General features: G+C 37.5%; 1 protein-coding gene and 1 long non-coding RNA gene across 3 annotated transcripts in view; one reads left to right on the top strand and one right to left on the bottom strand.

The window, feature by feature from the left end:
• Slmap (Sarcolemma associated protein) overlaps positions 1-14223 on the top strand; it is an 89143-nt gene that overhangs the window by 30755 nt on the left and 44165 nt on the right. The gene's annotated exons all lie outside the window — the stretch shown is intronic.
• On the bottom strand, positions 2482-9214 carry LOC109031738 (uncharacterized). The gene is made up of 2 exons (XR_011900640.1): positions 7297-9214; positions 2482-5697 (listed from the first exon to the last, which is right to left on the bottom strand). It is a non-coding gene; the product is annotated as an uncharacterized lncRNA (long non-coding RNA).

Below are 14223 nucleotides of genomic sequence, written 5' to 3'. Positions count from 1 at the left end.
AGGCATAACTTTGTAAAATAAATTAATTGTTTGAGTCAATTTGGTGACCTTGAAATGGAGTTACATTCCTTCGTACGGGAGACAAGTTTTACATTTAAACGTCTGGTCAATTCTACTTATATGTGACAGACGAGGGTTAAATGGACTACATTTTGCAATTAGGAACTAAAATTTCTGGCTCATCCTTAAAAACACTTTTGTGCATCGGGAAACTAATGGCTCATAAGTTATTTCTAAACTGAGTCAGAAATTATAGTTCCCAATTGCAAAATGTGGTCCAAACGAGTCTGGAGGCCATTGGAACGGAGGAAAACTTATTATTCATGTGGAAGCTACCTTTCATAACAATATGCCGGGCCCCTTTTACTAGTGACCAGATCTGTAAGAGGAGACCTATCTTTCTGGGGACAAAATTCCTTTACTCAGGAAATTTGATCCTAAATCTCAAAAACTGTCGTGAAGCTTGAAGACAAAAATTCCTAGGTTGTAGAAAAATGTTGTTCATGTGTCCGCAAAAAGTTAAGAACAATTTTCTCCCGGAGGAGAAGCTCTTTTTACACAGATCCACACACAAATGGACTGCATTTTGCAATTGAGCACTAAAATTTGTGTCTCAAGTTTAGAAACAACGTAAGTACCCATAGTATCATATGCACATAAGTGTTTTTATAGATGAGCCAGAGATTGTAGCTCCGAATTTCAAAATTTAGTTCAAATTAAGTAACGTTGACTCAGACAGCTCTCGGCGCTCTCTGCTCAATCTTCACCAGATTGAAGGCAAGAAGGAAGTAAAGCAGTCGATAACCTAACAAGGTTTAACAGTTAATTTCCACCACGACGCACTTTTAGACCCCGGCTCGTCAAAAATTCTTCCAAAGACACGAGGCACTCTGGAAATTCATGAATTATCATCCAAAATTGTTACATATTGTTACTTTGCTCTATGATGACCCATGTCTCCAGTAAAAATCTTAGCTTGAGGATATACGTCTGGTTTTAGAAATACAGCGTTGACAAGTTTCCATATTTAAGCTTTAAAGATTATCGTATTATCAAGTATCTTACTTTCTGTAAACAACTGTCATTGGATGTTTCATGATATTTTAAGACATTTTATCAACAGTTAGTGTACATTTTTCTAAAAAAATACGTTAATAATAAATAATTTTCCTACGTTAATGCTGTTAATTCTGTTGATACAACGTTGCAAACTTGACATCACAGACCTATAAAAATGCTCATTTTGTTCCGTTTTTGAATTAAAAAACGAACTTATTGACCACCTAAAGGTATGATAATGTGGTTTAGCTGAAATTCTATGATAAGATTAGTCTTGTGTAAAAGTTTTACCGCGAGTGTAAGTATAGATTTAACGATACAGCGTTGCAAAGTTTATGTATATAAGCTTTAAAAATGTTTTTATTTTTAAGTTTAGTGTATGTTTGTTTTTTTTTTGTTTTTTTTTGTTTTTTTTTGTTTTTGTTTTTTTTTTTGTTTTTTTTTTGTTTTGTTTTTTTTTTTTTTTTTTTTTTTTTTTTTTTTTATGAAATAAACAATTAACGTTATCTGCAGATGTAAGATTGATTTGTAGTGATACAGCGTTGGCAAGCTTACAATTTTGAACTCAACGAAATATGATTTTTTTTTAAATTTTTTTTCCAGTTTAAGATAAAATCAATGGGTATCATCCCTCATATCAATCCAAAATATCAAGGTCTGATGTCTGTTCCAAGTGACAATTGGTTTTTGCAATAATACTTTCGCCAAGTTTATTCACAATTCTCTCCAAGCAATAAATAATAGACGATTTTAAAATAAAGATGCTTCCAGTAGTTATTTGATTTTGCTTATTTTTTTATTTACATTGCCATTTTTTTCTTTCATTTTTATATGACTTTCTACCGTACATTATTTTTCATTTTTTTTTTTATTTTTGTATTTTTTATAGTTTTTTATCTTCTTCCTTCAAAATATTTTATTCATGTGATGCTTCAGTATCAGTCCTGTCTTGCCTTCAAATCTATAGAAAACGCCTCAACATGATGCCATTTTTAAACTTTCACCCTCCAAAAGTCATATTTAAATATTTTTAAAATTCTCTCTTAAGGAGGCGTCTGGGTTTTTTATACATTAACGCAACAGTTATTTAAATATTCTATTTAGGTTTTAAATTATATTTTATTGTTTTGTTGGTGTATTTATTATTTTTCGTTCATTTAATTTACTTTGCATTTTTTTTTTTTTTTTTTTTTTTTTTTTTTATTACTTTAATATTTTCAAAATCTTCCATTCTCACGGTCAACATACTCAGTTTTTTAAGGCATAATGAATGTATCGTCTGTATCAAGATTATTTCTACTTAAAAAAACCCAAACGCCTCCATATTCTATATTAGTTTCTTTTTTTTTTTATTACTTTAATATTTTCAAAATCTTCCATTCTCACGGTCAACATACTCAGTTTTTTAAGGCATAATGAATGTATCGTCTGTATCAAGATTATTTCTACTTAAAAAAACCCAAACGCCTCCATATTCTATGTTAGTTTCTTCATTACACCCAAAAAAGGTTGAATTTGCAACTAAGTCTAGGCAGAATATTTCAGATCTTGAAAGCAACGCTGATGCTGAATCATCCATTGTATTCCAAAAATCCTCTGGAAATACATTTTAAAGTAAAATAACTATTGGAAGTATCCTTATTTTCAACTAATTTTATACAATCGAATGTTAAAAGAAAAGCAGATAAAATTTGCAACGATGTTATTTTAAAGCAATTGTCACCCAGGATCAACATAAAGCCTCCACATTTCGCTTCACACTATTAACCATTAACTCATATTGTATCTTGTCTCCAATACAATAACAAGAAAAAGTAGATATTTTCATAGATGAAAGATGTAAACTTTGCAACGCTGTATTGCCCAAAATTATCGTATACTGATTAAATCTATGCTATACGTCTAAACTTTGCAACGCTGCATTGCCTAAAATTATCGTATACTGATATAAATTTTACTATGAGTCTGCGAGTATCTCTAATTGTATATTTTATGTCTCAAATACTGCTACAATATACAAAACTATAAAAAATGGGTATTTTTAAAGGGCAAGAATGTAATTTTTGCAACGTTGTACTGCTATTAACGGCTCATCCACAATTTGAAACTTTTACTACGGATTTTCTTATAATTTTTCAGTTACGCGTCATGTTTACTCGAAACTTACATTACTTGTTACTTACATTACTTTGAAATTGGCTTTTGGAAGAAATTCTTCAAAAATATGAAGATTTTTAAGACTCAAACATGCAAACTTTGCAACGCTGTAGCTCCAAAACCAATGGCGTGGCGTGAATTGCGATATATCGATTGTCATGCCATTTAAACCTATGAAAAAGGATCGATAGACAGGGTGTTCGCAGCGAACACCTTAATAATCGATTCTTTACCATAGCTTTAAATGGCATGAGAATCGATACATCGCAATTCACGCCACGCCACTGTCCAAAACCAAACGTATCCTCAAGCTAAAATTTTTACCGGAGGCTTGTCTCATCATAAGGTTTCATTTCGGTCACGTACGAATGAAATCCCCGGGTTTCAAAAAAGGTCGCTCCTCTGACATAAGGACGTATCTCACTTTTCACATGAACCGCAGAAAGCATGGATTTGAATGTGACCCAGGGCTCACGAGGAAATTGAGATTCGCCCTTTCGTCAGAGGAGCGACGAAACGGGGCCACTCATTGGGAGGCTTTTTAATCTATTTTCCTCCCTCAATTGGACTGCATTTTGCAATTTGGAACTATAAATTCTGGCCCGGTTTAAAAAAAACGCATGTGCCATTAGTATCCCTATGCACATAAGTGTTTTTTTTTCAGATGAGCCAGAATTTATAGTTCCAAATTGCAAAATGCAGTCCAATTCGTCGTTACCTCCCACGAAAGAACATAACTACATTTGGATTACATTTTGCAATAAGGAACCACTATTTCTGACTCTTCCATAAAACCGCCGTTCTGCACAGGGAAACCAATGGCATATACGTTGTTTCTAAAATGAGCCAGAAATAGTGGCTCCTTTTTGCAAAATGTGGTCCATTTCATTGTTGCCAGATTTCGCCTCGTAAATTTGAATTTGTAAAGGAAAATGTTAGGTATTAATTGTACATTTCACTGATTTCTCCGCTGATCTCATGAAAAACGAAAATAAATTTTGGATAAAGATTTCGCTTTCTCGTGTTTGTGAAAAATTGAATTCTTTGAATCAATTTGACAACCTTGGAATGGAGTTACGTTTCTTCGTCCGGGAAATGACAAAAAATGAAGCTGAATCCTGTCGTAGCGAATTCAGTGAATAGTTTATTCTGCAGAATCTTGGAAAAATAAGACAGTTTCAAGGCATTATGTTCCGTAGTTCTGCAGTATTACAGAAACAGAACATCAGGAAAATCTAAGCACCGTCAATGTAGATAAGTTGATTCTACCTAAAATCGCCCGAATGATGACAGCGGCGATGATCAGCGTTGAGGAAGAATGAAGGGCTTGTAGGACAAAGCGCGTAAGTGCAGTTTTTGCTACCTCGAGAAATATGTGTTTGAAGTTTTGAAATTACATGGATCCTTATGGCGGAAAGAAAGTTCAAACTGACTTTTTGAAGCTTAAAAATTGAAATTTGAGAGGGAATTTTTCACAAAATATGCACTAAGACTAGTTTTACTTGAAATCATTATCGAGAAATGTGTGTTTGATGTCTCAAAATTACACGGATCCTTATGGCGGAAAGAAAGTTCAAACTGACTTTTTGAAGCTTAAAAATTGAAATTTGAGAGGGAATTTTTCACAAAATATGCTCTAAGACTAGTTTTACTTGAAATCATTATCGAGAAATATGTATTTGAAGTCTCAAAATTACACGGATCCTTATGGCGGAAAGAAAGTTCAAACTGACTTTTTGAAGCTTAAAAATTGAAATTTGAGAGGGAATTTTTCACAAAATATACACTTAGACTAGTTTTACTTGAAATCATTAAAATCTCAACTTTCTCAAAAACTGCACTTATGCGCCTTGTCCTCCAAGCCCCTCAAATTTTTTAGCAGCCCATTTCTAAAATTGAAATTATTGACAGTAACCGATTCATTAGAAGTTGAGGTGATTCAATGAACGCCATATTTTGTGCCAGAACGACATGCGAAATATCGCGTCAATTGGTTTCATTTTTTCAGCTACTTGTCATTTTTCTCGAATTTTGAGATCGCAATTCTGTTGTCAGGAGACTAAAGAATTCATCACCAAATTTTGACAAACAAATTCATCGTAATGAAGTCGTGGGTTTTTTTTATGAGACAAAATATCGCATTCGAATGCAGTATTTTTCCTCTATTTTCCTCACGCCTTTGATACTTTGAATTTGTTCATCAAAATTTATAAGTGAATTATTTAGTCTCCTGACAATAGAATTGCGATCTCAAAATTCGAGAAAAATGACGAGTCGCCGGAAAAATGGAACTAATCGATGCTATATATCGCATGCCGTTCTGTCACAAAATATGGCGTTCATCGAATCACCTTAATTTTCGAAATAGGAGGAAGCTTGAGAGATCTTACCGTGAAGAAGCGATGATCTGCAAGGTCAGGAACAGCTCTGATGCGTAGGGTGAAGATTTCCATCCTCGTTCATCGCCTTCTCGAATGTTGGCTGCAAAGAAAAAAATTAACTATAATTAATTGTCTAGTATATGGAACAGCTTAACAAATAAATTGAAATAATGTTGAAAAATAATGGAATAAAACTGCTTTTTTTACCACAAAATTACAATATTCTCACATAATGTATTCAATAATAATCAATTTTCAACGATTAAACATTTTCATATCGACGACCTAAGGAGATTTGATGGACGCCATATTTAGTGTCAGAAAGGCATGCGATATATCGCATCCATTGGTTCCATTTTTTCAGCTACTCGTCATTCCTCTCCAATTTTGAGATCGCAATTCTGTTGTCAGGAGACTAAAGCACTCGCTTACCAATTTTAACAAAGAAATTCAACGTAATAAAGGCGTGGTTTTTTTAGAAAGAAAATATCGCATTCGAGTGCAGTTTCGATATCAGTATCGAATGCGATGTTTTCTCTCTAAAAAAACCACGCCTTTAGTACGTTGAATTTCTTTGTTAAAATTGGTAAGTGAGTGCTTTAGTCTCCTGACAACAGAATCGCGATCTCAAAATTGGAGAAAAATGACGAGTAGCTGAAAAAATGGAACCAATTGATGCGATATATCGCATGCCGTTCTGACACAAAATATCGCGTCCATCGAATCACCTTAAGTGTAGAAACACGCGTTTCCGTCTGCTACTCAACAGATTTTCTGTCATACTTCATTTTTTCTCGGGGGAACTGGTCTACCTAATTTCTTTAAAACTTCCGTGATTTTTTTTCAATGTTTGCAGAATACTTTGTATAAATTTCAAGCTATGAAGTTTGCTTGTTTCTCTTCGAAAAAATAAAATAAAGGTGGAAATTTTATGACACCTCAATAGAAATGCATGATTTTCCACTTTGGCCATCGATTTTTGAAGAAGTTAGGTAATTCGCAAATGCAAAAAATTGCAACACATTTCAATACGCAGAATACTCGATAACTCCACTGATTGTGAAAAAAATCTCGAGAAAATCAAAAGATTATCGCCCACAGGGATTCTCAAATTATATTTTCGATGGCCGAAGTGCGAAACCACCTATCTCCGTCTCCGACGTCCCGGACCTCCTGTTACACTTTACTTTTTCTTAGTAAAACTAGTCAACTTATTCCTTGAAAACTACCTCGATTTTTCCTCTCTTTCAGCAAATTATTCACGGAAAAAAAACACATTGTATCTAGAGTCCAGACTCTTAAAAAAACATCAACAAGAAAAAGTACTCTTGATTCAATCAGAATCTAACTTAAATTAAAAACCAAGCCTCTTAATTTAAGCGGATTTCGTTTTGATTCAAGCAAAAATCCGATTGAATCAAGAGTATTCTTTCTTGTCAATGTTTTCTAGAGTCTGGACTATAGATCCAATGTGTTTTTTTTTTTTTTTTTTTTTTTTTTTTTTTACCAGTGTTCTGTAAAGATATCAAGCCAAACAGTCGACTTAATTTTCCTCGAAAAAAAAAAAAAATGGTAGCATAAATTTTACTGGAAATACGTGGTTTCACACCTTAGTCATCGATATTAAATTTAACCACACTTCTCTCGTAAAAAAAAAGGAAAAAAAAAAACATTTTGTTGATGACATCAAGCGACTTACCGAATCAACGCTGAGGAATACACGTGAGCAAAATGACTTCCAAAACGATATCCTCAAATCAAACATAGGAATATCACTGAAAAATCACTACCGAAAATTCGCGCAATGACAACCGACACAAGTGACAAATAGTAACTCCACTTATTGTAAAACACAGCAAACTATTACACTTCACCAATAAAGTAGAAGCATGCTGACGAAAACTTTCGACGGATAGAAAACTTGCGGAAAGTAAGGTTGCTCAACTATTCACTGCACCTTCTATATTCACGAGATAATTCACAGAGAAAAATTTTAATAGTAAAGTACCGAACACGAAAATATAGTACCGAACACGAAACTAAAGTACCGAACACGAAACTACACTGATGGTAATACACTTGAAGCACACGACTATCACACGCGGTCCCGAGATGAATATATTTCCGATAAAATAAACTTCCGATTTAATTATCCTCCTATGGGTTGAGCTCAAGCTCAACCCCCCCGGCTGCGCGACTTCGACTGACCAAAGTACCGAAAGTTCCGAGCCCCCGAGGTCTCCAACTTTTTCCTTGTTGTTCTCGAAAACAAAAGAGTGGCTTCGATTTCCAAAATATCCCTACATTTCGGGTTTCCCAGGTGAAAGGTCAGTGCAAGCTTACAAAAGAAAATGTCTTCATTGAACTGAAAACTAATTGGATGTATTTCTATCAAACGGCACCATGTGCGTTAAGACATTAGCCCTGAGACCCATACGAATATATCCATAACAGGGCTCACGTCATAATGCACATAGTTCCGTTTGATAGAAATACGTCCAATTATTACAATAATTAATGAGGGTACCTGGATTTCCCGGATTAATTCATCTCTCACTTTTCACAATTTTCCTTTTTTTGCTGAAAAGTAGTGAGGGTTCGTCCATGAATTACGTAACCCATTTTTCCCGACCTTTGACCTCTCCTTCTCCCTTTGTCCTAGATGTCACTTACTTCCACCCCCCCCCCCCCCCGAAAAATGTTTTCATTACAAGCGTGCCTCCCTCTTTTGCGTAGGTGTGGGTCGTCACGAACCCTTGCCACGGCTGCATCACATATGAATTCAAGTGTTTAAATGACTCAAAAACAACATAAATCACATAGGAAAAATCTAGAATCCACTCCTCCTTCAAGGCATTTCTTGATTGTAATCGACTCGGCTTGAATTCTGCCGTGCTAAGGAAGAACGCTGCACGAAAATTCGAGAGTTGCCAAGTTTCCCTTGATAAAGCATGTATTTTTTACGACATTTATGCATATTTTTCCTTTAAAATTTCAGATATTTACATTAAATTGCGTGCAAAATCGTCTGAAAATTTCGGGGGAAAATATTCACAATTTTCCCGGTAAATGGTTCAGTTGCGTTGGTCACAAAATCGTGGTTTTATGCTTGAATTCTTGTGGGTCAGCTAAAAATAATAAGATCCGTCCAAACAGCAACTTTCTACGTTCAATATTAACAGAGATATCGCCCTTTGAAAAGACAGGTTTTTGATGTCATCCATCGCGGTGGTGACACCCTTGGTTTTTTCACCTTGCTTTCATCCAAGTATCACGCTGAGTAACCAGTGCATCACTGACTGATAAAAGCGAGGTGGAAGAAACCAAGGGTGTCACCACCGCGGTGGATGACGTCAAAATCCGGCTTTTTAAAAGGCGATATCTCGGCTAATATTGAACGTAGAGAGTTTATGGTATTATTTTTAGCTGATCTACAAGAATCAAGCATCGAAACACGATTCTGTGACCATCGCAACTCTGCCGTGCTTAGGAAGAACGCACAACATGTCGCGAACCCTTTTTCTGAGCAGGTGGACATTTGATCATTATGAAGAAAAACCAGATACCCTGCTAGAATGAACTGCGATACCAAAAAATGGTAACCTTTCCTTACGGAGTATGATCAGGGACCAGTTCTATAGGACCCTGGACTCCCGTAAGAGTCAATGTAAAAATTCGTGAGCAGGTACTAGTGCTGCTATCGCGCGTAGGATCCTCGCAACTCACTGCTGTTATCAGTTGTTGGACTTCATTAAAATCCGTAGGATCGCGTATAACTGCGAAAAATCGAATTTTTCGTCATCCTATTACATGCGGCGGGCCCTTCCTTGTCGAAAGGGGTCGAAAAACGCCAAAAATATACTTATTTTACAAGAATTCAGCCGCCTTATGTGTTATTTTTCAATCTCCGGCTTAACTTCACTTTTGGAGCGGGCGATGGATGAGTCGAGGTTCGGGGGGAAGGATCCTCTGAGTTGACTAGGATCCTACGCGAGAATGCGCTGCAATCACCCGCTCACAACAGAACGGCGTCCTATAGAACTCGTCCCTGGTATGATTTTCCGGAAAAAGGATCTTCAAACCTCCAATGATGATTCCTGGAACGGTGTGCTGAATTTGTTGCAGCGCACTTATAGGAAAGTTTCCAAATTCGACACCACTCTCGAATTATTCAAATAATTCCAGTTGTTTAAATTCGAAGCAGAGCGGGGACGGATCCAGCTACCTCACGGGGGGGGGGGGGGCAGGTTTTTTGTCCGTTACTTTGCGTTTTTCACGCTTTTTTCCGCATTCGCGCCTTCCTCCCCCCTCCCCATTCCTACTTTTCAAACGGACGGGGAACATAACTCAACGGAAAGCTTCGGAACTGGGCTCTCCGTGCCAGGATTTTTCACAGGCGCTCTCAGAAAAATCGGGTTCACTATCAGGATAATGTGTAGAAGCCTCTTGGCAATTTCAAATCGCGTTTAATAGAATAAATAGATAGATACGTAGATTGACAGATAGATAGATTGATTGATAGATATATAGATTGATAGATATATTGATAGATAGATTGATAGATTAAAGTTCAGAACGTGCGTTAAAAATTCAGCATGAAGCTGAAAATTTCAATACAGAGGGATAAAGCTCATGTGAACACAATTTTCTCCCGAGAGATATCGACGGTGAAACTACCAAACCACGTATCTCGTTTGCGGTGTTTAAAAATCTACGCTCGCATTTTATTTTTTTGAAGTAGGCCAAATCAATATCATTCCTTGAAATTTTCACAGAATTTTCTCCGCACGAAGAGGAAAAATCACGAAAATTTTCAAGACTGGACGTTAAGTAGTTTTTCATTTAAAAAATAAAGTATGACAGGAAGTCTGCGACGTCGCAAACCGAGATACGTGGTTTCGTAGTTTCACCGTCGATATGCTGTTCGGTGCAACACTATAGTTACGACCATTCAGGAAGGCAACTGCAGACGCGTTGACGCAGACAAACAACATATCTCTTCGAGGGAAAATTGTGCTCATATGAGCTTTTTCCCTCTTTTTTGAGATTTTCAGCTTTATGCTGAATTTTTTACGCGCGTTGGCTAAAAAAATCCAACATACTGAGAAGGAAATTCGCTCAAATCAAGAAGCTTGGCTCTTGATTCAAGCAAAAATCCAATTAATCAAGAGTATTTTTTCTTTTCAATTTTTTTAAGAGTCTTGACTCGGGATCCTCTCTCCCAGTAAATGTTGATTATCAATGTCTCGTTAGAAAGAAAAGTAGAAGGAGGAAAAAATCTCGAAAGAAACATAGGGGAAAATCGACCAAAGGAAAATGCTAAAAACTGGATTTTACTCTCTTTTTTCCACCGTTGACGTTTTTGACGTTTGGGTTGTATGTCCCTGATGCCCTGAAATACATTTCGTCAGCTTACGGCCAAAGTATCACAAGCCAGGGTTGCCAGCGACCGGGAAAACCGGGAAAAGTCAGGGAAAAAAAATCAACCGGGAAAAATCAGGGAAAGTCAGGGAATTTCGGTATTGGTCAGGGATTTTTCTGATTTTTCGTGGAATTAGGCGCGGGAACTGGTAAAAATTTAAATAGTCGAAAATAGCTCTCATTTTCACTTTAACAGACTGCGTCAGATCCATACTTAAAAGTCAGGGAAAAATATTGGAAGTCAGGGAAAAATATTGGAAAGTCAGGGAAAAGTCAGGGAATGGAAAAAAATAATTTGGCTGGCAACCCTGACAAGCGCAACGCCACGTGTCGAAATTTCCGCCGCCGTTTTACATTTTTACAGAAAAATTGTCGGTCGAATCTGTTTGAAAATATCACTGAATTCTATCGGCAGCCCGAGGAAAATTCAGTGTTTTCGGACGGCTTCACTGAAACCAAAGTAGCTTGGCTCGAGCATGGTGATTCTTGAATTTGCCGCCAAGATTTTTGCTTTATCTTGCTTTAAGCTGAATTTTTCTTGATATCAGAAAAATTTGGGTTAAGCAATAAAGTAGTCAATATTAACCAGCAAAATTTTTGATTCAAGAAGAAATACTTCTGCTTGGCGGCAAATTTAAGATTCTTCTCTTTTCAGTGTTCGTGGAAACATTTCCTCTGTTAAAAAATAAAATGGCGCCGTAAATTTTTAAGCGCCGTATTGCGCTTGTGACACTCTGGCCGAAAGGTGACGATTTCTCGTCTTTCTCGTTAACAGCCTTCCGCGATTTCAAGAAATATTTCACGGAAATGTCTTACCTTTTGCGCATTTCTTTCATTTCATACAAGTTGATGAGTGGATCCGAGCGTTCAAGTCACCCTTATTTGGACGTATTTCTACCAAACAGACCTATGTGAAGGTGAGAAATATGGGGTGTGCTCGTTAGTTCTCTGGCCGTAAGAGTGAATGAGAATAATTGTGCGCCAGTGACGTCAGCGGCAATGAAAAAGCGGGGGAGCCTCGGGGGATCGTCCTCGGGGCGCTTTAACTCATGAGCCCTGTCCACAACGCTCTCTTGCCATGCCCGCGGCTCATGAGTTCCGCATTCAGTTGGCACATAGGTCTGTTTGATAGAATGTAGAATCCCGCTTTTCCAATTCTTCAAAAGGAATCACGCCCACTTTTACTAGAGTCCCTTTATACCCAGAGTTACGACAACTCGATTATCAGCTGACTGACAGCCGGCCTTGGCTGGCCATGGAGGCCGAAACGAGTGCACCCAAACGAACGATATTGAGGGATAAGGATCAGGAATCCTGCGATGTCTGTCACACAAAAACAACAACATCAACAAATTGATCAATTAAAAAGAAAATGAGATTGGTTTGTGAATAATTTCTTGATCTATTTTCATTTTGGACCGATGGAAATAACAATTTACTCTTGATAAACCACAATTAGGTAATATTTTCATTATTCTTGTTCACATACGAGGTACCGCCATCTTGGTGCACTCGTTTCGGCCTCCATGAGCGAGAACCAATCAGAATTGGATTTTTTTTTAGGCCACTTTCAGCCCAACCCTGGCCCAACCAAAAGTGAGTTGCCGTAACTCTGGGTATAAAGGGACTCTAATTTTTACATTGCTTCTTATGCAGCTTCCTAGAGCACACCCCATATTTCTCACCTCCACATAGGTCTGTTTGGTAGAAATACGTCCATTTGATTTTTAGAATGGGTTTAACGTTTCGAATAAACAATTTTGCCGGAAAAGTATTTAAAATTATATCTTTGAACCATCCGGCACATCTTCAGCTGTCAGGGAAGTTCACCAAAATGTGTCAGGTAAATCAGGGAAGTTCAGTTTCTTAATTCGGTGGCAATCCTGTGAAACGTCTCGTCTCGTCTTGTCGGCGGGAGTTGATGCACCGAATTTTCATTCAGCGGTGTCGCGGCCGCGTCGCGAGCGGGGGTGGGCAACGTTGCCAGGTGCAGCGATGAAATAGGAATATTCTACACGGGTTAAATCGGGAAACGTGATGATTTCAGCTATATCTGGCAACCTCAGTCGTCGTGGTCGCGGGTGAACCTCGTGACCTGAAGACTCTCAATCTTCCCGCGGTTAATACCTCTTCACCTGGTTTTGGTCGCCCTGTTGCCGCACAGCGGATCAAATCAATAAGAGAGGTCGGCAAAATTTGGAAACTTTAAACGCTTGTAACTCCGTTTATGCACAACTTTGAGGTTCTAAAAGTGGCTTCATTGGTTCTCTCGTGAGATTTTCCTCAAGAAACACCTCTTGAACTTTCAAATGTGACGAAAAAAACATCAAAATTCGCAGTTTTTGTCGAAAATTTAATGTCCGACCTCGCCCATTGACTCGATCCACTGTGTTCCGTTCCCGTCTGTAAACCGGGTATAGTGTAAAGATAGGGAGCAAATACATTGACAGGGCTGCCTTTTTATTTGGGGGCTTTAAAACTGAAAACACGGCTATGTACTGCTAATGTATTTGCTCCCTATCTTTGCATGGAGAGTTTGTCTTGATGTAAAGGTGGACTCTCAGGATAGCGTGGGATATCCCCTCCATTTTGGCTTCAACTTTAAAGCTTTTTTTGAGCTTGGAAGTTGATTTCAGAGGAAACCAGTGGCTTCATCGAGTTTCTCGCGAACTTTTACATCACAATCAACAATCATATCGCAAATTCCTCACACATGCAACATCTCCATTGAAGCACTAAGATTGACCTTGGCGCCTGTACCAGATGCGCCCTTTCCAACCGTTCGACTCCCCCGATGTAACATGTACTATACTACATGCCCTTTTGCCTTATGGGTAATGACGCCATTCTGGTACACCCGGGAAAATTGGATTATTTTCTGCATCTGGTATTCGTAAAAGTTTTCGTGAAATGTTTTGCTTTTAAGCATAACAATCTCGCACGGACGTATTACCTGATTAAAGTATTTTAGGGCCTCCTTATGCTTTAAATACTTATATCCAAGGCAGTACTTTCAGATCGATTTGAAAATATTACGAACAGTCACGTGATCTCTTCATTTTAGTGACGTATTACTGTGCTACTTTGTGATTGGTTCATTTTCTTGGCGCAGCATCGACACGTCAGCTGTTTGCGGCATTGAGCGGAAGGTTTAAGGTTATGTCATGGACCAAGAGAATGAATAAGGACCCCCAACTCCAGTTAG

This window comes from Bemisia tabaci, chromosome 10 (assembly GCF_918797505.1).
Source record: "Bemisia tabaci chromosome 10, PGI_BMITA_v3".
In the NCBI taxonomy this organism is placed as follows: domain Eukaryota; kingdom Metazoa; phylum Arthropoda; class Insecta; order Hemiptera; family Aleyrodidae; genus Bemisia; species Bemisia tabaci.
Note: the sequence above shows the minus strand (reverse complement) of the source record. Positions and strands in the feature narration are given on the sequence as shown.